Below are 25,516 nucleotides of genomic sequence, written 5' to 3'. Positions count from 1 at the left end.
ATGTGTGAAGTCATAAATGTTGGGCCAGATTGATTGTGAGGTCATTTTGAACTTTTAGGCTTTTTGTTTGTTTTTCTCTGAGAAAGCATAGACATGAGGAAACAGAAGACCATTCTGTTAAGAACTTGGCTCACATGCTGAGTTTGACAAGTTAATTCTCAAATACATACTCAGTGCCCATTTCTTCTCCCGGATTTAAGTCTGGTCTTAATTTTGATCTAATTTTCCTGCTTAAAATGTGCATTTTGTTCAGAGTTTTCTTTCAATGTTGTATTCAATTATCTGCATGTGTTGAGATATTCTGGGTGATGTCTAAATTGTGTTGCACTCAAAGGCAATTTTATCCCCCCCCCCCCCCCAGGTAATATTTGACAATGCCTAGAGATATTTTTGTTCATTAGGATCTATGGAAGACATTGAAACTGGAAATTAGGGAGCAGAAGACAGAAACAATGATGAACTTCCTATGTTGCACAGCATGCCCAACCATCTGCAGCAAAAGAACACCAATTATCTTGTCCAGAATATCAGGAGTGCAGCAGTTGAAAAACTAACACAAATCCATTGAATTCAACTTGATGAACTGAATTGGGCTGATCATCCTGTTTCAGCAATAACTGATGCTGAGTTTTGATTAAAGGGCTCTGTCTTTCAGATAGGTGAAATGTTGCATTTATTGAAATAAAAATAATGAGGCATTGTGCTTTTTCTCGATTCTCGATTTAAAATGAAGTATACTTGTAAGATTGCAGCTAGAAGAACACTAGCAGTGGTACTGTGAGGACCAGTGTCATTTACAGCCATACCACACCATGAAGTAAGCTTTCATACAGCTGGATAAACTCATAGTTTGGCCTCAGTCCAGAGGTTTAATAGAAATATATATTTGTCCTCCTTTTCATCTGGAAGTGTGAAAGCATGTGAGTGCTTACCTAGGCATTCTGGAATTAAAGTTCATTTTCTCTACATCTTAGCCCTCTTAAGTAGAAAAAAAAAATGATTGTTGGATCTCCTTTAGCCTGTTGCTAAATATTATTTTAGGTGATACTGCACCTGCTTCACAAACACTACATCACAGCAACATTAGTCCATATCATGTACAGATCCCCTTAATATCTCTAAGCCAAGACATTGGATTTCTATGTCTAATCCTCTGTTTGCCTTTGAACTTTACAAATAACTTCAAGTATAGAAACTATGCTTAGTATTTAACCTAAAATACAAGTAAGTCTAAAAATGTCACGATTCAACCAAGTCCTCGTTTATTGCTTAAATAAAGAAATTACTGGTTCTCATCAGCCTTGGGAAACACAAAACTTATTCTACATTGAATGACTTAAAAAGTGCAAAATTTAGATATTACCTGGTCTTTGCATGAGAAAAATTAGATAACTGAAGTCTATTTTGTTTGCCAGACATGGATAAATGATGATCCTTCTTGGTCTCTTCTTTTAAAAAATTGTTTTTGATTGAAAAAAAAAACCCTAAATCCATGTCAAGTAACTAATACTCCTCTCTCTCTTTCTCTCTGTCTCTTTGTCTCTCTCTATCTCTACACACACACACACACACACACACACACACACACACACACACACACACACACACTTTGAAAAGTACATGAACAAAGGAAGAAATTATTTCTAATGCTGCATAAGAAACATGACTTAATTTGCAATAATTACATATGATGCATATTAATACTTCAACAACATGAAAATATATGGAAAAATAAAGTCATAGTCAAACTCTTAGCCTCTAATTGCTGAGAGATTTGAGCAGTACACACCCATTATAGTTGAAAATAAAAAAGACAGTATAATGCATCAATATGTAGTTTTGAAAATACATGGCATACTTAACATGGACTACTTGTATGAATTATCTGTTTTTGATACCATCTATACATTAGGAAAGTCTCATGGGTGATCATTACAGTGTGGATGCTTAGGGACCTGGCAACCCACGGAAAAGTAGGAAGCTCTCTCTCTCTCTTTCTCTCTCTTTTTAATTTAACACCGACAATACATTATATTCACCAAAAGTTGAACTTGAATAGAGAGTTCTCCCTTCTTCAGAGGTTTAGAAGGACTTACAATATTTCTCAGTTTTAAAGACAAGCTATTATTTTATCTAATGTTTTCTCCCATCTGTTGTCTAACTATACTGTTCTGAGGAGTACATTTGCACTGTAGCCGGATAACTTCATGCAAGAACAATGATAATGTGTTTCCTGATGGGGACAAGGCTTAATGGACAAGAGTGCATGCTATGCATGTATGAGGACCTGAGATTAAGTTCTGTGCCCTCAAATAAAAAGCCAAACATATCTATGGAGAATATTCACCCCAGCATTGTAGAGCAGAGATAGATGGATCATAGGATCTCTATGGTCAGCTAACATGGCAGCAATAATGAGGTTACAGTTCAGTGACGGGTTCTTTCTCAAGTAAGTAAGGTGGATAGCAGTCGATGTCATCACAAACTGGCTTCTGAATATGCATGTGGGAGCATATGTACCTGTATGGTTATGTGAATGCAACACACACACACCACAGAACATCTTTTGTCTATACATGTTGTTTCTTTATGACAAAAAATAAACCATAAAATTGTGTCTTTGAGAAATTCAAATGTTGATAAGACCTATAAAAAATAAAAGAAGTAAAATGAAGTGAATGAGTATGTATTTTGGGGACAATTATAAATTAGGGAGTCATAAGCTGCCAAGATATCTGGATTCATATTGCTGAAATATGAACTAAGTGAAATATGTGATACATGAGGAGCAGAGATTTCCTAGAGGCAGATCAGCATTTGGAAAATTCTGCTGTAGAAATGGACTTGGTGCAGTAGTGGAAATCAACAGTGGTGACGGCACTAGAGTGTCACTCCAGGGAAATGCCATGTCTGTGCTAGTATCCTGAGTCAGTTAATCAACTAGAACGTATATCAGAAGTGTAATTCAGCATAAGTGTGAGAGCAGAACTCACACTCATCAATGGAAGAGATCCAGGTTCTTGTCTCAGTGGATGCAGATAGCATACTGGCTATGGTTGGAGCCTACAGGTTACCACCACATACTTTCCTAGAAGATAGATATGCAGAGAAAAATTGAGTGCTCTTCTGTTTTTTTCTCACTAGGTGAGAAAACGAAGAACAAAAGTCAAGTTCAGCATCCTCCAGTTCAAATAAATTTATAATTTGTGTATCCCTATAATTCTTCAAGATTAACACCCCCTAAATCACATTTTTAAATTTGTTTATAATATAACTGCCTAATCCCCACCTTTATTTTTCTCCAAACCCTCCCACACTTTCCTCCTTGCTCTTTTTCAAAGTATGTCCTTTTTTTGCCTTGTTGTTGTGTGTACATATTCCTAAATACATAAATACAACCTGCTCAATCTGTTCATTGTTACTTGTATGTGTATATCTTCAGGCTTGACCATTTGGTAATGGATAACCAATTTGAGCTCTTACCTGGAGGAGACTATTTCTTACGGTTTAGATTTTTGAGCTTTCCCCCGACTCCCTTCCATATTTAATGTGTTTATTGTCATTCTTGTTCAGATCATGATTTGCAAACATGTTGATGAGACCTTATGGGTAGCTTCTGACATTCCTATAAAACATAATCTCACAACAAGTTCCCTCTTCCTCTGGATCTTACAATCTTTTCACCCACACTTTGGCAATGATCTCTGGGCCTTAGGTATAGGAATTGTGTTGTAGATGCATGAGTTGGGACTGGCCTCTACAATCAACATTATGATTGGTTGTGGTTTCCATCTGTTGCAAAGAGAAGTTTCCTTGATGACACATGAGGGCTGCACTTATTTATGAGAATATGGATAATTATTTAGAGTGCTGTTTGATATTATTAAAGTGTCAGTTGTAGGTTCTTCTTCAAGATTCATGACTTCATTAGTCCTGAGTATTGGGCTATGTTTCCAGTACTAGGAACAATATCCCTATTGTTGAGTGGGTCTTAAGTCCAATAAGTGGGATATTGGTTACCACCAAGATATATGTGCTACTACTGCATTCATTTGGTTATCATGCCATGCAGGCTAATGTTGTTGTCCATAGGCATCATATCTGGGTATTACTATCAGTTTCTTCCCTTCTTGGAAGATTGTGTATCATCTTCTGGTACCCTGAAAACTAGTCATTTCCAGCTCAGTGTCTCTGGGTTCTGTGTTTGAGGTACATGATGTGTTTAGAAACAAGGAGTTTCCTTCCACAGGTGGGGTGGGCAACCAAAAGCAAAAGCAATACCCTGTAATATTTTGGTAATCTCTTGAACAGCCCTTAACAACAGCTCAAAAGAGGGCTTCACATGCCTGATGTTGGAATATTTCTTAGATGGTCTGTGGTTCTTGGAGGCGCATTAACCACATGTTATCTTTCATCTCAGGTTCCTAGTTCGAAATCTTCAGATGTGAGTACATAACCTGTGGTAAATGCAGAAACCAGACAAGTACAAGTTACTACTGTAGGGGTGAAAGGATTGGGGAACAATAAAAAGGAGGGTACAAGTGACCTGTAATGAGAAATAGGAGAAATGGGGGAGGGCTTTAATTAGGGAGCCTTGGGAGAGATAGCAACAGAAGGTAGAGAGTAAAATAATAGGAGAAGGAGGATAAAATAACATTAAGGATGTTCATAAAAGTCATAAGGCATCATCCTACTAAACATCTATCTAAAACACCTATAAAACACATAAGTCATTGTATAAATACACATATATAATTGACATGGAATTTTCCCAAATATCAAATTTTAGTGAAGTTTACAGACAGAGTGCTGTAGAAAGCACTAACCTTGTATTTGTGTGTAGCTCCCGATGTGGTCTGGACACCTAAACTGAGTTGAACAATATAAACAGGCTGTATAAGTCAGCTACAGGGAATCATGCTATGATTAACCCTTCATCATTTCCTTTTCTTCTTCAAAGTCATGCCAGTCATTTTTTCAAACCTATGATTTATTAACTTATTATTATTATTGTTTAAAATATTTATACATCCACAGCTATGTCAGATAAGCTAGTCATTTCTTGATTCTTACTTTTACAAAAACCATACTGTTATCTAAATCAGTATTATGACTCATGTGGAAGTTTGACTACTAATGAAAGTTTGCAAGCACTGGAGTCAACCATAGTAATGAGATTTTTTTTCTATTATCCTTAATTTTAGAAGTAATAAAGTGTATATATTACTTGCAGTGTTTTGTCAGGTTTTTATTAACACACAGGATAGAGCCTTTCTTGGAAAGAATTTCCAAAATTTGGTAGTGATTATAGAAAAACTTTGAGTAGTCTGAATCAAAGAACTTTATATTATAGCTGTCCAACAACACTGATCACACTATGTGTCCAGAATATATACCATGGAATGTGGTTATCAAAGTATATTCAGAGCTTTCTGATGCAATTAAGCCATATTCTTGCAGGAGTTTACTTACAAAACCTTGTTTAAAGGTTTGGGTATCTCTGGGAATGATAGTTTTCCTGTTCTGAGGTTATTTTTTTTCATTTTAAAATTTTGTTTTTAAAGAATGTATATGTGTATGTGTGGGTGTACTTATGCCACAGTGCTTCCATGGAGGTCAGAGGACAACTTATAAGAGTTGGCTCTCTGTTGCAATCATGTGGGTCCAGGGACTCAAGCAGGGCATAGAGACTGGAACAGGGCATTGGGAATGGTAGCAGGTGTCATCCATGCATGCCTTTTTTTCTCATTACTTATCTGTTATTTTTCTACTCTTCAGCATGTTTACTCAATGAACATTTTCTTAAGGAAAATGCCATCCAAGATGATTTTAGTTGATCTGGGTACAGACATCAGAGAGTTCTCTAAAGACAAGTTCTGCTAGAATCTTCTACTGAACAGTGTATTGGATAGTCTATCTCTTGTGATACATGGTCATTACAGATTGCTTCTGAATTAACTAATGAATAACGGGCCCACAAATTTGTTTATTAAATCTTGAAACAGTTTCCACCATATCCTAGGTAGCAACTCTACACCTCTTTATAGGGATCAAGAATGTCATCAACAGCTGCCCAACTCACTTCAGGCTGTTCTTTCATGCTTACAGTAAATGAAAAAAATTAGATTTATTGCCCCCATCTCCTTTTTCTCTATGAAGATTATAACTGCAAACCTGGCAGTACTGTGAAGACTATAATAAACACATTTTGGAACATTCATGCAGAGATGAAAGAGAAAGCACAGAAAATAAGTTTTTGTATTTTTGCTAATAAGTCTTTAAAGATGAGTCACCCTGCCATAAAGATGCATGGTACCCAACCGTGTTACCTGCATTTACTAACAGGTATGTTAGCAACATGAAGCACAAGTGAACTGTTTTTTTTTTTTCTGAGTTTTTTTCTTCTTCATATACTGTAGCTATCTTCACACAAATACGAGAATATTACCATCAACCCTGATTCCTAAGCCATCCTAAAGACAGTCTTAACTGTTGATTTGTACTTATCTATTTTAATTTTTATGAATCATGTACTTTTCATAAGGGTGAAGAAAAAATGATTTGAGAAGCTTTTTCCATTCACAGGTGCTAAAATACAGAAAATTAGTATATTATGAGGTCTTAAGTGGTGAGATAAGATCATAATAATGAAATTTACAAACCTCTTTAGAATTTCCTTTGTTCAGATGCTTTATTCCAATTACTATCACATCATGTCATTAATATAATTTAAGAAGTTGTCCCTATTGGAGACCACTAGGACTTTTTTTTCTGTTTTGTACATATAATTGCTAACTTCTGACACTTTATAGAAAACATGACCTATGATGATATTAAATGCAATTTGGTTATTATGGAAGTAGGTGTTCACTAATTTCTAACACAGTGTTTCAAAATTGAAGTGCTTAAAAAAAAAAAGGACAACTTCAGTTCCTGTGTAGAGGTGGCTTAGTGGATCTCTGCTCTAAGTTTTCACAGGTCACAATCAAGGTGTGTAGTCTGACTGGTGCTGAGCATTGGGTTCTGGTGGGTTGTAGTTCTCTGTTGGCTGCTCTACTGAGATCCTTAGTTCCCCACTGGCTATTGGCCCATGGCCACTGCCATGTAGCAGTTGCTTGACAACTCCTACAGTATGTCGTCAGCTTACCCACCCAATCCTGTAAGCCAAGAATGCAATAGAGGTTGCCTTTAGCCAGAGACAGATGGCAACTGTAATCAAGAGGGGGCTATCCTGTCACCGAGGCTGTGCTTTAAAGGATAGAAGCCCTAGGTTAGTCCACAATGAGGACAATGAGAGTAAATCAAGGCACACTTACCAAGGACAAAGGTCACTGTAGACTTACTGGAAAGCCAGTTTTAATTAAAAACAGACAAACAACAAAAAACCTTCCTTGGAGATCAGGAAAACAGTGCAATTTTTAAGGGCACTTGCTGCTCTCTGAGGACCTATGTCAGGTTCTCAGCACCTCTGTCAAGGGGCTAACTGTCTTTTCTAACTCCAGATCCAGAGGATGTGATGCCTTTGGCTTCTAAAAGTACCTGTACCTATGTGCACATACCCATATGGACACTCACCCTACATATAATGAAAAACAATAAAAATGCATCTTTAAAATTCTACTTTGAAACATAGGAGACTTTTTTTTGGGGGGGGGTGATGCTGTTTAATTTTGTTTTGAATCTGTGTCCTTGGCATTTTAAGTTATGAATTCTCTATTGTTGGAAGACAGAATAATAAAGAAGAAGGAATCCACCTTAAATCCCAGGATAGCCACTTACCAGCTGTATTACATTAACTGTGTTACTTAATCCCTCAGCATTCGCGGATTTATTGGTTAAATGATATTTTAACTTAATATAACCACGTCTTGGACTACCTTTAAGGGGAAATAGTAAGATATATCACTTTCCTGGAGTTTACTGGGCAAACAACTATCCATCTAAAGAATCGATGTTCAATAATAGGACTAAAAAGGAGTTATCCTGTCCCAAATCCCTAATTAACCTAGAGGAGAAACTGGTTCAGTGATGTAGAAAAATGTGTGGTTCTTGGTGAAGAAGGTTTTCTTTTCCTATTTATATTTCTGGTAATGTTTTCTAAGTAGTATTCTCTAACCATCAGCATCCCTTGTATTGTGGACCATCAGTGACGCACAACGGCTCGTTCTGGTCCTCAGGGCACAGCAGCTGAAGCACAGTCCATCTTCTTTGCCCCACACTAGAACCTGTATGTTCTTTCTCTGCTGCTCTCATGTTTCCACACATTTCCCTTGCCTCTCAAGTGTTCCTAAGTGCCAGTACTTAAAATCTTTTGACAGTTTGACTGAGGAAAATAAAACCTAGCATGGGAATATTGCCTAGAAATATTTATTGATGTTATTAAAAAGATTTCACTAGAATAAATCAATATATAATCGCTATATTCAGGGATTGTAATTCCATTTTGTAGAGCTGTTTAACTTTGCCATTCAGAGAAAACCCAATGTTTTATTCATGTGTTTTTTTTTTGAAATAGAGGCCAAACATTCATATTTATAATATGGAAAGAGTTCCACATTAATATTTAAATATCTATCTCTAAATTTAATCAAATACAATTAGCATAATGGAAACAAAAATATATGATCCTAGTCAATACTTACTTAAATGGACTTATAAACTACTGTTTATTGGAATTAAGATTTTAAAGTTCAATTTGTATTTAAAAAGCTACTTAATATGATGATCTTCCTAATATATAGTCCAACACATGTATCTTTGGGCATTTTAGCATTTCTTTCGTACCTATCTATGTGGGAATCTGTTTCACACTATTTTATAAACTGATTCAGCGTTTGTAAAAGTGCTCTCTCGTTGACTGACATGTAATAACTGCTCAAATGTGAATTTTTATATTCCAGAATTGTCCCAATATAAAATCAAGTTCTTTAAACAATGATCAGTTAGTGGAAGTGTCCAGTCTGTGAATAATAACATGGGGGCAATTCTGTACCTGGGGCCTCCTTACTAAATGCTGCTGAGTGATGTTACAGGGTCTCTTTCCCACTTGTTTTTCCTTCTTTTTTTTTTCCTCAGTGTCCTGCCTTAGATGTTGTAGCCTGAATTCTGGGAATCATAAGAGAAGAAATGCATGGACACAGCACAGGGCATGACTAGGAAGATCAGCGTTTCTGGTGAAGGTCTGACTGTGACCATGAGGGTTTGCCAAATGACAAAGTCAGCTGGCAGGGGCCTTAGGAGAGTGCTAACTACCTGGAGGAAGACATAATTAGGCTTGAAAGTCACGGGCGAGCTCATAGAGAAGAGGTGAAATCAAAGGGCTGGAAGAGAACTGGCATTGCTTTCTAACGGCAGCAATGGTCTCTTGAGTGCCTGCTTTTTCCTATTGCACAGAAACTATTCCCTTTTCACACCTGCACTAATTTCAGGAGTGGTCATTTGATCAGATACGTTACTTGTATGTTGTATGGGTTGTAGTGGACTGTGATGTCCTGTGATTGCCATGATATTTCCCATCTTACTCAGCCTCTGGGGTCTATAGTAGTCCTGGCCTTATTCTCTTTAGTTCTCTCCACATTTCTTCTGGCTGCTGAATTTCTACCTGATTACATTCTGGTTTGAATGGGCCTCCTGAAACTGCCCTCCCACCTAGACACTTCCATCAACTGATTTTTGTCTACCATGCAGTCAAAAGTTCTAACTCATCCTTCACAGTCCTCTCCCAAGTCTCAGAGTGGCTAACTAAATGATAGATGAGGTATAAAGATCCATGTTCTAGTGAGCTGACTCTCTTGGATCTTCTGTGTTCTTGTCTCTTTCTTTAGTCAGTGCTCAGCAGCTCAGATGGTTTTCCTTCACAGTGGAGAGGGGATGCTCCTTGCCTGATATTGTACATTCTGTTCACCATGAAGCACTGAGGAAGCTGTTAAGCACTCAACAGTTACTAAGCACCACATCCTTTGTTCTTGACACACTCTGATGAAAGGACACTTTGAAACTTAGGGCTATATTAACACTCTGTCAACAATACTTGGAGTTTCATACTCAAAGATCCACACCCAAAGAGTATTGCTAGGCTAATGGAGATGTAGCCAGGCACAATGTGTGTTACAGAAATCAAGAGACACAAATTTTAAAAAATCTCTAACGTTTTGCACAGTGAAATCATTACTTACCTGTTAAGTTTGTTTTATACAAGGTGTACTGGCTATTTTTTATGAAAAAATGACACAGCTAGAGTTATCAGAGAGAAGGGTTCCTCAATTAAGAGTATGGTTCTGGAAGATCTAGCTGCATGCAAGCCTGTAGTGCATTTTCTTAATATGTGATTCAGGGGGGAGGGCTCAGGCCATTGTGGATGTGTGGGTGCGTCATTCCTCTGCAGCAGGTGGTGCTGGTTTCTATAAGAGAGCAGGCTGAGCAAGCCAAGGGGAGCAAGCCAATAAGCAGCACCCCTCCATGGCCTCTGCATCAGCTGCTGCCTCCAGGATCCTGCCCCACTTGAGTTCCTGCCCTTACTGCTTCTGATGATGAACTGTTACGTGGAACTGTGATTGAAATAAACCTTTTCCTCTCCAAGTTTCTTTTGTTTACGGTGTTTCATCCCAGCAACAGAAACCCTAACTAAGACATGAGGAATGTAATGATGGCTTAACATATGAAAATCAGGTAATATTAACACATTGTGGAATGAGAAGGAAGGATACACATTCATTGACCATCTGAACAGGCACAGTAAAAGTATGTGTATATATTAAAAATTCTTTTAAATTTAAAGCTAAAAAAAACCCAGATACAGTGTGATCATAACTCAAGGTAATAAACACTGAATGACTAAGCCACAACCAACATCATCCTAATTAGAGAAAGCCCAATAGCTCCTTCTCTGTGACCAGGAACAAGATGAGAGTGCTTGCTCCCATTGCCTCTGTTCAATCGTGCTAAAATCTTTAGAAAGAGTAATTAGATAAGAGAGAAAATAATTCAAATAAGAAAGGAAGAAGTCAAATTACAATAAGACAGGGTCATGTATGATTCTATCTGTAGGAAAACGTAGAGATTCTAGCTAAAGACTACTACTGTAACTGGTAAGTGAATTCACTAAAGTAGCAGGAGGCAAAATCAACATAAGGGAATGTATTTCCTACATACCAATATCACAATTGTTCAGAAAGAAAAACAAAAGCCAGCCAACTCACTGTAGCTACAGCACTAAACAAACCAACCAACCAACCAACAAAAGGACAAAGAAACCAAATGTATTAACTGAGGAGGTGAAAGACTTCTACAAAGAAAACTATAAAACAATTAAAAAACAAAGAAATCAAAGAAGGTGACACAAAGAGGTAGAAAAATAATCATATATTAATGAATTGGAAGTATTAATACAATTAAAATACCCATCACTAATCAAAGTGACATACAGATTCAGTGTGAGTTCTATAAAGACACACTTTAAATTCCAGCATCAGGGATGGAAGGGTGCAGAAAATGGCATAACTCTGTGAGTTCCAGCCTCGCCTCATCTGTATAGAGAGCTGCAAGTCATCTAGGGCTACAGAGTAAGAACCCTTCTCCATCAACACCACCAAGAAGAGGGCACTGCAGTGCTCCAATAAAAAAAAAGAAAGAGGACAAATTGAACAAAATAGAAAACGTGAAAGTAAGCAAAGCTGCATGTCTGTAGGTGACTGCTTCTTGGCAAATGAGCTAAAAGCATACACTGAAGTAAGAACGATTTATACAATAAAGGTTCCTAAGAAACTTGGTATCTACATCTTACAGATTGAAATTTGTTCACTGTATCTCTCACTTTGTAGAAAATCAACTCAAATAGATAAAGGTTTTTGATGTTACACATACCCTACTGCAGGCAGACATAGGTAAACACTTGAAGATATTGGTTGAGCCAATGATTTCCTGAATAGGCCTCTGAGATCATTTGGCAAATGATAGCATGTCAAACTCAGAAGCTTTACAAGAATGGAAGCAATCAGGAAGGGAAGAAATATTTACCAGCTTTTCTTCTGACAGTAACCAAAATATATAGAGAACTTTAAAAAAATGTAATAAAATCTGTTCCAACTAAAATGAGCAGGTTATTTGAATAGATATTCCAGAGAGAAAAATCTAAATGGTCAATAAATAGATTAAAATATGTTCACTATCTTTAACCATCTGAGAAGTGTAAAAGTGAGCTAAAAATGACACTGTTTCACCCCGTTAGAATGCCTATTATTTTTTAATAAAAAAGAATGGAGACCACTCAGAAAAAAAGGACACTTTATAACAATGATACTATGAACATAAATTAATATTAAAACTATAGATAATTCTATGGAAATTCCCCCCCAAAAGTGAAAATACAAATACTTTTTGATTCAGTTATCCCTTCATGATTATACATCTGAGAACAATGAATTTGACAAATAACTAAAACCATTGCTTGCCTGCTGGTTATTATAGTAGTCACAAATGCTTAGACATAGGATATCTCTAGGTGCCTGACAACTGGTGAAGAAATAAAGAAAATATGAATGCATGCACACAATTGAGATATTCAGTCATAAACAGAAAAGAAGCCCTGCCCTCCTCAGTAGATTTGTTGGACCTGAAGGCTTTCATGTGAAGTGAAATAGGCCAGAACTGAAATGCAATACCATGTGTTCTCTCTAAGTTCTGAAACTGAAAATAAATACAGGTCTGGTGTTGTTGGTTGTTTCGCTCTTTGAGGAGAGCCCACCACCCAACTCCCAAAAAAATTACACATAGAGGCTTATTCTTAATTATAAATGCCTGCCCATAGCTTGGCTTGTTGCTAGCCAGCTTTTCTTAACTTATTATCTCATCTACCTTTTGCCTCTAGGCTTTTACCTTTTTCTTACTTCTGTAAATCTTTTTTTCACTTTTACTCCATGGCTAGCTGTGTAGCTGGGTGTCTGGCTTCTTGTGTCCCCCTCCTTCCCTCTTGCTCCTTATTCTCCTCCCAGATCTTCTATTTATTCTCTCTGCCTGCCAGCCCTGCTTATCCTTTCTCCTGCCCAGCTATTGGCCATTCAGCTCTTTGTTAGACCAATCAGGTGTTTGAGATAGGCTGAGTAACACAGCATCACATAGTTAAGCAAATGCAATATAAACAAAAGTAACATACCGTAGAATAATATTCTACAACAGTTTGGGCAGACAGCTCAGTTGACAAAATGCTTGCTATACACATATGAGGACTGTGGACCTGAAATTGATCCCCAGAACTTACACAGAAAACAAAGTGGGATGTCACCTTTGTAATTTTAGCTGTGGAGAAAGAGCTCCATCAGGCCCTTTGGACCGCTTAGCATAATTGCTGATCCCCAGGTCATAGTGAGAAACCTTGCCTCCCATAATAGATGGACAGCTCCTGAGAATTAACATCTAAGGTTGAACTTGAGTTTCCATATTCAAATACAAACACATGAGGCCACACTTACATGAACATGCATACACATCAAATGCACACACAGACACTCACGCATACATGTGTGTACACACACAACAAGTAAGTAAATAAAAATCAGGTTGAGAAAAAGAGAACTGTGATTGCTTGGATTGTTCAGGGGACTAGGTGTGTGATTGTGGTGCTGATGTGAGGAGATGAAATCCAGCGTGAAGACAAAGTGGACTAACAGTGTTATTTATGTATGTCTGAGTATATCACAGTGAATTGCACTAGTATATGAAGTTTACACATGCGATATATGTGAAGAATAATAAATTAGTAGTAAAATGCTGTTTTTTTCCAACTTATATTACCAGTACATCTATTTTTACTATATTGAATTTGAGGCCTATTTACAATTACACTGTTCTGCCCTTTTCTCCTCATTATATAGCACAATAAGTCTCATGTAAAATATTAAATGCTTACTGAATGAATTAATTGTGTTGGCATACTAGTTTTCTTTTAAAAATGTCTTTTCTCATTGTTTGGGGCAATGCAATTTTACTTTATATTTCATGTACTATTTTATAGCTTGAATTTCTGTTTGTTTTGCCGGGCTTCAGTGTACAGTTGATTGCTAGGCAATCACTCCATACTTCACTATAAACCCAGATCCATTTGCTAGCAGATTCTTTCTCTTTAGTTTGTGTGTGTGTGTGTGTGTGTGTGTGTGTGTGTGTGTGTGTGTGTGTGCGGTGTGCATGCATGTATGTGCTTTTCAAGGTGCACATGCACAGGTGAACATTTGCATGTAGATGGGCATGCATGCAGGAACCACAGGCCAGCCTCTGGTATCATTCCTCAGGAATGCCCTCTTCATTTGTTCTGTGTGTGTGCGCGTGTTCATGTATGTGCACAGGTTCACACACACAGTTGTGCACATGCATGTAGAGGCCATATATCAACCTGCAGTGTTGTTCCTCAGAAGCTGTTCACCTTACTTCCTTAGGCAGAATCTCACAAGACTGCAAAAGACTGGTCAGCAAGCCCCACACACAGATCCCCATTTCCCCAACTTGCCTGCCCTGGGATGACAGATGAATGCTACAACACCTAGGTTTTAACTCAGATTCCTGACCTTCCGAGGCAGACACCCTAAGCCATTGGTTCTCAATCTGTGGGTCTAGACCTTTTTGTGGGTCACATGTCAGATATCCTGCATATCAGATATTTACATTATGATTCATAACAGTAGCAAAATTATAATTATGAAGTAGACACAACATAATTTTATTATTTGGGGGTCACCACAACATGATGAGCTGTCATAAATATTTGCAGCATTAGGAAGGTTAAGAACTACAGCCTACACCATCCTCCTGGGCCACTGTATCTCTTCCATTACCACTGGATAAAAATTTGATAATTTTGTCGGCCATCTGTAGTCTTCCTTAAGCATATGTCCAACCATTATATATATTTTCCTGACCTTTCTTCTCAATTGAACACTTTTTGTAAAAGGTATTTTAGTTTCAAACTTTGATGATTCACTTGTTTTCAGACAGTTGAAAGTGTAAATGCTGACTGTATTAATTGAAAAATAGAAGGTGTACCCTAAACAGGAAATTATATTAGTAGCAATGCTGAGTATTTGTTCATTAGATAATCCTTAATACATACACTAATTTGTTAGGGAAAATAAGGATTAGTACAATTATGCAAACCATATATTTTTCATTTATGAATAACACTTCCATGAGCAAGATTTGAAATTAGAAATCCTAGTTCTCTAAAGGACATACAGTTCAATTTCTTTGGATAAATCTGTAATTAATTTGACCTTTTCATTTGCAGTTTCACAAGGTGCTATGGAGTCGGCCTCCTCAGCCCATAACATGTCAGGTGTACTATAAGGAATTCTAAGTCATAACACATAAATTTCTTTGAAAGTTACAGAGTTGTTAGAAAACTTAGCCAGCAAGTCACAAAATATTGTTTCATATTAAAAATTTATGCCAGAAATTTGTATGTGAATAAGGGAAGAACAATAGAAGCCTTGTGTTAGCTGTCATAAATTCCTCATAAATAATGCAGCCCTGTCAAGTTCATTTTCCTAGCTGGCTGTGCCTAATGTGTGCCTTTCCCTATTTGGATTCTCTTCCATCAGATATTTGTGAATCTAAATCCCGCTGAGAATAACTCTCCCACCCTTGTGTCTGTCTCCAAGGGAAAATGTAATCTGCCTTCAGTCATCTAATTAGGAGCCAAAGTCTCTCTGCTGCCGGCATCGACATCCGCCCAGGTCTGATGAGCCAGTGTGCTGACATCAATGAACACTTTATTAAATTACACACTCCCATAAGCAGGCGTGAGCTCGCACAACCTCATATTTTATGCACTATTGCACTCACCCCCTGTTTGCTGAAGCTGAAGGTGTCCAGGCCAAACTGAGAATATAAAGTTCTCATGAGGTTATGGATTTTTTTTTTTTTTTATTAAAACAAGGTATTTGTCAGGCTAGTAAGTCTTAAATTAAGGCTGTTGTTGGGACAAGAGATAAACAGTTAGACTTAAAAAAGTTAAAAACAAGACAGGAATGTATCATGTCCAAAAGAATGCTTGTTTTTGAGGGGTTGTGGTGGGGAGCTTTAATGTCTCAGAGTAGAATAAATGAACAAGAGATTGAAATAAACATTTATGACGATGAATAGTTCCTGGATCCTCAATAGATATATCATTAATATTTAATCATTTTAAATATTGTATTATTTATAAAATTTCACGTTCGTTAAGGTTTTTAATTACTCAGGGGGTTTCTAATAACAGTCCAATAGAGACATGACACTGTGAGGAAGACAGGGGTTGGACATTTCATAGAGCTTGAAAGAAGTAATGGATGAATAGGATCAAAGTATATTGTATAAATGGATGAAATATACAAAGGATACATAAGATAGTTCTTTAAATTATTTAGATATTTAATATTTGATAAATGAAATTCAAGGAAGGTTACTTTTTAAAATTTACATTCATCTTTTATATAATTGCAAGCTGGAGGTGCTATTACATTGTAGCTTTTGTTTAAGTTTACCTCACTTTGACAACAAGTACATTTTGTGTAGTTGTTGGACATTCATAAGGGTCTACATTAGCAAATAGCAAAATGTGTTCTTTCCGTGTAAAGTTCTGTGAGGCTTTCCTTTTCTTTTTCTAATTTCTATTTTTATTTAATTTTCTTTATTTATCTTACATGCCAACCACTTATTTCTCTTCCAGCTACGCCCCCGCCGCCTTCCCCCCGCAACCCACCTCCCATCCTATCCTCAGAAAGGATAAAGCCTCCCATGGGGATTCAGCAAATCCTGGTACGTTCAGTTCAGGCAAGACCAAGCCCCTTCCCCCTGCATCAAGGGTGAGCAAGGCATCTGACCATAGGTAATGGGACCCAGAAAGCCAGCTCATGCACCAGGAGTAGATCCTGATTCCACTGCCAGAGGCCTCTGCATATGGGAGACAGTTGTGTATCTTTGTCTGTTTGAGTTTTGTTTCAATAAATCCTTGCAGTGATTACTACGGCAGCCAAGGCAAGTCCCTCTACAGTTTTCTCGTGTCATTTTAGTGTGACTATGATTTGCAATCTGTCTCATATACCTACATCACTGTTGTTTCACAAAGGCCATGTTAAGTGGAATCAGACATGTGAAATAAGTGTTGCCCAATTTGCTTCTCCTAACACCACATATTCAATATGCAGTGATGTTTGTGGCTACATCACTATCAACAGTTAATTGAATTGGTTGTGTTGTGGATACCACAATTTGTTAATGCATTCATCCATTTGAGATGTTTTTAGTTTTTTTTTTCCAGTTTTTGGTGATACTTTATAAACCAAATATTCCATTTATATAGAGCTATGTCTGAAGTATTTTTAAAACTTAAAAATAAGATGTCTAGGATGAAACTGCTGAATCAAATTAATCAAAGCATTCCACATGTAGACTTTTAAGAAATAGAAAATATTTTTAATGAAATAGCTAGTACTTTCTATCCTCATAGGTAAGATATACTAGTTTCAGCTGTATATTCTTTATATTTTACATTTTTTATTAAGAGATTTTCTATTCATTTTACATACCAACCACAGATTCTCCTGCCCTCCCTCCTCCCACCTCCCAGCATTCTCCCTAACCCACCCCCCTTTCCCACCTCCTCCAAGGCAAGGTCTCCCATGGGGAGTCAGCAGAGCCTGGTAGATTCAGTTGAGGCAGGTCCAAGCCCCTCCTCCCTGCACCAAGGTTGCGCAAAGTGTCTCACCATAGGCACTAGGTTCCAAAAAGCCAGCTCATGCACTAGGTACAGGTCCCCTTCCCACTGCCTGGGGGCCCCTAAACTGTTTAAGCTAAGCTAAGAAACACTGAAGACAGCTTATGTTGGAGAGGATGTGGAGCAAGGGGAACACTCCTGCACTGTTGGTGGGAATTCAAACTTGAACAGACACTTTGGAAATCAGTATGACGGTTTCTCAGAAAACTGGGAATCAATCTTCCTTAAGACCCAGCTATACCACTCTTGGGCATATACCCAAGGAATGCTCAGTCATACCACATGCTCAACTATGTTCATATCAGCATTATTTGTAGTAGCCAGAACCTGAAAACAACCTAGATGCCCCTCAACTAAAGAATGGATAAATAAAATGTGGTACATATACACAATGGAGTACTACTCAGCAGAGAAAAGCAATGACATCATGAGGTTTGCAGGCAAGTGGATGGAACTGGAATATATCATCCTGAGTGAGGTAACCCAGACTCAGAAGGACAAACATGGTATGTACTCACTCATAAGTAGATACTAGATATAAAGCAAAGGATAATCAAACTTCAACCCCCAGCTCCAGGGAGGCTAGCTAGTAAGGAGGACACTAGGAAGGACACATGGATTGCCCAGTGATAGAGAAATGGATGAGATCTACATGGGCAAACGGGGGAGCAGGAGGTGAGGGGGTTAATGGAGGACAAAGGATGGGGGATGAGAGCTTAGAGGAGTGGGAGGTTTGAGCTGGAACAGGAACATAGTGGGAGAACAAGGAAAGAGATACCATGATAAATGAAGACACCATGGGAATAGGGAGAAACAGAGTGCTAGGGGGATTCCCAGGAATCCACAAGAATGACTCCACTATAGACTGCTTGCAATGTTCGAGTGGGTACCTGAGCTGGCCTACTCTGGTGATCAGATGGCTGAATATCCTAACTGTTATCATAGAACCCTCATCCAGTGACTGAAGGAGGTAGATGCAAAGATCCACGGCCGGATCCCAGGCAGAGCTCCAGGAGTCCAATTGATGAGAGAGAGGAGGGAGTCTATGTGTAAGAGATATGGAGACCATGACTGGAAAAAGTAAAGAGACAACTAGCCAAACTAGTGGAAACACATGGACCGTGGACCAATAGCTGAGGAGCCCCCATGGTACTGGACTAGGCTCTCTGGATAAGTGAGAGAGTTGTTTTGCTGTCTATTCTTGTAAACTTCTGAGGATGCATTTTATAATAGCAGGGTTTTTTATTTTGTGACATGATATCCATTGTAGCTCTAATTTTCATGTTTGGTCCACAAAGAAGATGAATGATACTGAACAACTTTTTAGACGCTGCTGTCAATCTAGTTATGCTTTTTTTTTTTTTTTGTTAAAATTTCTTCAGATGTTTTTGGAAAATTTTGTTGTTTTGCATTGTGTGAGTATGTGTATGTATGTGCATAAGAGTAAGTGTGATCATGCCATACATGCCTGTGGAGACAAGAGGACAACTTTTAGGAGTGAGTTCCCACCCTCTGTCTTGGTGAGACAGGAGGATATGTTTCTGCAGATGGACTGCATATTCAGTGGTAGTGGGTGCATGATCCTATGGACAGTTCTCCTGTCTCAGCTCCTCACACATACAAATGCTGGTGTTACAGATGTGTGTACCACAGTATCTATCATTTTTCATGGGTTCTGGTGATTGAATTTAGGTCGTCAGGGTAACATAGCCAGCATTTTTTACCTGTTGAGTCACAACCTAGACCCCTTTTCAGATATTTAATTTTATTTTGTTGTTGTTTGACACAGGGTTTTATTCTGTAGCCCAAGCTATCTGGAACTCATAAGCTAACCTCGGCAGGCCTTGAACTCAGGATAGTTTTCCTGCTTCGGTCTTCCTGAGATAACAATCATATGCCTTTGAATTTTTTTGTTTGTAGCTATTAGGTGTAACTTTCTTAAAATTGCATATAGAGGTACTTTATCATATTAGAGTTTTGCAACTCGGCTCCTATTCTATGGACATTTTTTTTCCATTTTACTCATTGGTGAGGAAGAGGCATTATATCATTTTTGAAAAAAATCCATTTGTCATCTTTTTTATTTCATAGGTCCTAATTTACTATCATCTCTAAGAAGTTTTTCCAATTAAAATCACAAAATATTCTTTTTGAGAAATTTCTCTCTAGAATTTCTAGGGTTTAGATTTTTATGTTGGACCTGTAACCTACAGTCAGTGATTTTTGTTGTTGTTGTTAAGCCCCTTCTCTTAAAGCACGGTCGTTTCATTTCTTTACTCTTGTTTGCCTGACCTCTCTTCTTTTTCTTTCAAATCCTCCAATTCTACCAGAAATTCCACTGCAACATTGTGTCTTCTAAATATACAGTAGGGGAAGCTACAGCCATGAAATCTCAACATTATGGCTGTTTATACAAGACCTGAACAATTAAAGTACCATTTGACATGCCAATGTGGGTGGGGGAAACAGCACAGGGTCCCACTTCTAGAGGAAGAGCTACAAGTACTTCAAACCTTCTGTGAGAGGTAGAACTTACCTTCCCCAGACAGGAGTACTCTAAATGGCTATCCAATCCCAAACAGTTAGCCCTAAAAGTATACTTACAAACAACACTAGGGAGACTCAATAGATTGTATATATATATATATATATATATATATATATATATATATATATATATATATATATATATATATATTTGCATAAACATTTAACAATATTAATTAAAGAATAAGAGGTAATGAATTTAGAAGAGAGAGGAGCGTGGGAGGGAGGAGAGAAGGGAATGATTTAATTAAATTTCTGTTACATAAATATTTTAAAAATTCAAAATGGAAGTCTTGAGTTCAGTATTCTATTATCAGAGAAAACTGCTAACTTGGGATAAATTTTGAAGATTGTTCACAGAAAATACTTTTAAAGGAGATACAAATGTTTATAAAATATGAGAATTAAAATATATTGATATGTTCCCTTTAATAGTGAATTTCATAAAGATAGTTCCTTACATGTATAACCTGTCACTGGAACATAATCACATGCAATACCATTTCCTTCTACTTCCTCCTCCTCCTTCTGTGCCCCATTCTTTCTACTACATTACTTCTTTTCCATATTCATGTATAGATCTCTATAAAATGTAGGATCCACAAATGAGAGAAAACATATAGTATTTGTTTAGTAATATGATCTCACATTGTATCCATTTTCTAGCAAATGACATAATTTCTTTATAGCTAAAGATGCTCCATTTTGAATATATATACATATACATATATGTATATTCATATTATACATATATATGTACAAAATATGCCACATTTTCTCTATTTACCCATTTATTTTCAGCCACCTATGCTGATTTTAACACTTGGTTAAGGTGAATAATGCTTTGAGACAAACATGGATGTGTAAATACTTCGTTATGTTGACTTCAGGTGCTTTGGCTACATCCCAGTAGCAGTTTTCCTGAGGTTCATGTGATTGTATTCACTTTAGTTATTTGAGAGAACACATCAAGATCTAGGCAGAGAACTTTCTGAATAGAAATCCAATAGCTTAAGAAATGACACCAAGAACCGAGGAATGTAATTGCAGAAAATTCTAAAGTTCCTCATTACAAAGAAAGAAACTGGGTGAAGAGACGGTTTGCAGAATCAGAGTAAATCTTTGCTAACTATACATATGACAGAGGATTAAATTGTAGAATAAAGAAAGAAATGGAAAGTAATAATAAAAATACTAAAAGAACTATTAAATTGCTGTAAAAGACCTGAAGTATAGAAAATTATGCCTTGTGATGCATTCTTTGTTTTTGACTATTTCATTCCTTGATATTCTATGGGGTAAAAACAAGTAGGAAAACATGATCCAAACACTGGAGTTTTTTATGCATCCTCTTCCACTTCAGTGCCTCCATGCATTTCTTAGTACATCCATCCATTTATGTTAAAAGTCAGTCAAATAAATTATAATTTCCTTGATAAGAAATATTTTGTTTCATTAACTTAGTCCATTTAAGGGTCTTGAGTATGTGTATGTGTACACACACACACACACACAAAAGTAGAGGAAGATTATGCCTCCTTTTCCTGAAGATATGGTTATGCAGCCATCTCACAGATAGGAAAAGTAGCAAGGAATAGTATCATGTGCAAAAACTGGAAAGATTAAATTTAACACAGAGTATACACAGGGTGTAACAACTATACAGAAAAGAAATGCTGAGTGGAATTCTGCTTACAAGAGTAATTTTCAACTAAGTGAATGAATGGCACTTTGTAGATTAGGCCATGACGATCCAGAATGTAGATGGATTGTTTTGTTTCTGGTACTTGTTTTTGCCTACTAAATTCTTACTGAAATGATGGGTCCTTTTGGTTTCCACAGTAAATGTGGCTGGAGATAGGTCAAAAATAAAATTGATACAGGGACCAATGCCCAGTCTCTCTTGGAGTATGAGAGAGCATAGACATTGTTGCTTCCTTTTACACTAGTAGATATTTGTTTTAATGGTAAATACTACATTGTAATCCAATAATCAAATAATTCATGAATCAGAATTTTGAACTCCAATGCTTTATATGAATGATCTCCTCAATTAGTGTTTGGCTATTGGGGGAAAAATATGTAGGCATACATATACATAAATCAAAGATTGTTGAATTGGGTATTCATAAAGCTTATCTACTGAAAGACTGCATGCTGCATTTCATTTGGAATTCAAAGAGTGTGCGCCACGAATTGATAATTGTAGAGTGGGGATTAGAGTTTGTAGTTAATGAGGACATAGATGAAAAAGGAAAACATATACATACTCATCAAAATCTGTCTTGATTAGGTACATTATAGTTTTAACTCATTCAACCTTTCTTTCGACTGATAAAACTCTTTACAAACTTAATTTTAAAAATAGTTGAATTTTTGTTTTTGAATAACATTTTCTTTCCTGAAAATCTGTCATGTCAGTGGTATACTTAAGAAAAAAAAGCAATGTGTGGCCGGGTGGTGGTGGTGCACGCCTTTAATCCCAGCACATCTGGAGGCAGAGCCAGGCGGATCTCTGTGAGTTCCAGGACAGCTTGGTCTACAGAGTGAGATCCAGGACAGGGAACAAAACTACACAGAGAAACCCTGTCTCGAAAAACCAAAAACCAAAAACAAACAAACAAACAAAAACCCAAAAAACAAAAACAAACAATCAAAAAACCCAATGTGTGTAATTTATATACATAAGATCTTGCATTTTGACGTTTTGAGGAGGTATTGTTGACCCAGAAATTCACTCTGTGACTCGACCTAGCCTTGTTTTAAATTGCTTCCCTCATAATCTCCCACTCACAGACAGTTGACCATATTTGTGCTTAGACCAGAACTTATTTATTAGTATTAAAGTTTATGTTTTATCTTTTAATTATCATATTTAAATTTTACATTCTTTTATTTAAATACTTGTTGGATGCATGTGTACATGTTTGCATGTACATTTATGTGTGTGTACATACACTTGGATGCAGAGGGTGATCTTTGGTGTCTTCCTCAATCACTTTATGCCTTACTATTTTTGAGACATGGCTCCTAAATAAATATTGTGCTCACCTATTGGCTAAACAAACTATCAAATCCTGTGGATCCTCTTTTCTTCACCATGACAGCGCTGAAGTTACACATACAATGTCAAACTTATATGTGAGTTTGCTGTGTGGTAACCACTGACCAAAAGTATAAGTTTAATACTAACACAAACTGTTTATTTCTAAATGATTTAGTGCATTTTAGAACAGTACAAGAGACACTTGGTGGACTTAGTCAGATTTTGGTTGATAACACTATGATTGCCTTACATAGCTTTACTGCCATACTTTCTCAGAGGTGACATATTAACTTGTAGATGAAAACTCTTCTGTCTGCTTTTGAGGCTAATCCTTGCTGATGTATTTGGCACTAAAATGAGGGACAATCTCACCATTAGTTATTATAAGCATAGAGCTGAGGGCTCACCTAGCAGCCCATGGAGTTGATTAAATTTTTTTTAAAGTGAGAGAAAAAGTGAATATTCAATAAAATTTTGAATAATACATAAATAAATGAAATAAATTCCTTCATATGTATTATTAGTATAATTAGCTCTATGAATTCAGTTGTGAAAAATTATGTCCCATTTTTTTAAAATAAAAAACAAATCTCAATAAGATAAATGGATAGGTTCTAAGAAAGCTGTATCACTATCCTGGGTAACATTGAGAAAATTGTGGCTGAAACAAGATGTGAATTGGCCACCATATTAAAACAGACCTGAACCTGAATTTACATTTAAGCTCTCTTCTTAGAAAAATGAAATATTTTTGTTTCTTTAATGCATCAATTTGATACACTGGCACATTCTTTCCCTTATCCTATGTATAGTCAAGACCCATATTTCCAAGGCATTCAATGCCATTCACTCAATTTTATTGCCACAACTTAGTTTTAACATTTCACTTGGAAACAGAATAACTATAACAAACCTTAAGGTTATGTTCAATAATGGATTCATTGAGATGATTACAAGATTGTAGATTAATATTTCAAATTTATAAAACAAACTATAGTCCAGAGTCTATTATCTATAACAAGTGCTTGATGCTTTTAAGAATTAAAATAAAAAATATTTAAATATAAAAAAAATGAGTCTCGTTTCTTTTGGTTCAGTTGGAAAATGCAGCTTAGCATTGAGCCAAGCATTATGCAGATCCGACCTTGTCTGCTTTCAAGAAAATAAAATCTAAACTCTGTAGCTAGCGTTTTCCTGCCTTACCCACAGTCAGGACAAATCTTTGTCACCCGCCAGTCCCACAGTTGCTAAGACCCAAACAAGTAAACACAGAGACTTATATTGGTTACAAATTGTATGGCCATGGCAGGCTTCTTGCTAACTGTTCTTACAGCTTAAATTAATCCATTTCCATAAATCTATACCTTGCCACGTGGCTTGTGGCTTACCAGCATCTTCACATGCTGCTTGTCCTGGTGGCGGCTGGCAGTGTCTCCTTCTGCCTTCCTGTTCTTTCTTTTCTCCTCTCTGTTAGTCCTGCCTATACTTCCTGCCTAGCCACTGGCCAATCATTGTTTTATTTATTGACCAATCAGAGCAACACATTTGCCATACAGAACATCCCACAGCAAAACTCCATGGGGTTATTTCAGTATTACATGTTGGCTAAAGATGAACAATGTAGGAAATATTTCATGTGTTTGTTTATTTTTTATTTTTCCATTGAAAATAGATTCTTCTCTCATACAACACATCCCAACCACAGTTTTTCCTCCCTCCATTCCTCCTAGCTTTTTACCACCTCCCCTCTCCCCGAGATCCACCCCGCCTCCCTTTCCTCTTCAGAAAAGAGCAGGCCTCCAAGAGAGGACAGCCAAACCAGGAGAACATGGCCTACTCAATCAACTAAGCAGGGCTCACATGGCCTCACAGAGACTGAAGCATCACACACTGGGACTACTGCATGGTCTGCTCAAATCCTCTGCTTGTTATTGTAGCTGTCAGCTTGGTATTTTTATCGTACTCCTAACAGTGGAAGCAGGCATATCTCTGACTCTTTTGCCTGCTCTTGAGATCCTTTTCCTCTATTGAGTTGCCTTATCTGGTATCTATATAACTTTATTTTGTTTTGTTCTTTATTTTGTTTTATAGAGTGTTTTTAAGTCTTTAACTTTATAGAGTGGTTTTCCACAGAAGTGTGAGGTACTGAACGTAAGTGACAGCTAATTACTGTTAACATTTTT

The 25,516-nt window shown here is 37.0% G+C and overlaps 1 protein-coding gene across 3 annotated transcripts in view; it reads left to right on the top strand.

Moving 5' to 3' along the window:
• Cdh10 (cadherin 10) overlaps nt 1–25,516 on the top strand; it is a 195,470-nt gene that overhangs the window by 43,359 nt on the left and 126,595 nt on the right. Inside the window, exon 2 of one of the 3 annotated variants that reach the window (XM_052743077.1) lies at nt 16,694–16,782. The exons of 1 other annotated variant lie outside the window; for it this stretch is intronic. The gene's annotated coding sequence lies outside the window, so the exon portion shown is untranslated. Of the gene's footprint in view, nt 1–8,122; nt 8,228–16,693; nt 16,783–25,516 lie in introns of all 3 variants that reach the window. One more of the 3 variants, XM_052743075.1, reaches the window with a different exon arrangement.

This window comes from Peromyscus californicus, unplaced genomic scaffold (genome assembly GCF_007827085.1).
Source record: "Peromyscus californicus insignis strain IS unplaced genomic scaffold, ASM782708v3 Scaffold_18__1_contigs__length_77618521, whole genome shotgun sequence".
Classification (NCBI taxonomy): Eukaryota; Metazoa; Chordata; class Mammalia; order Rodentia; family Cricetidae; genus Peromyscus; species Peromyscus californicus.
Note: the sequence above shows the minus strand (reverse complement) of the source record. Positions and strands in the feature narration are given on the sequence as shown.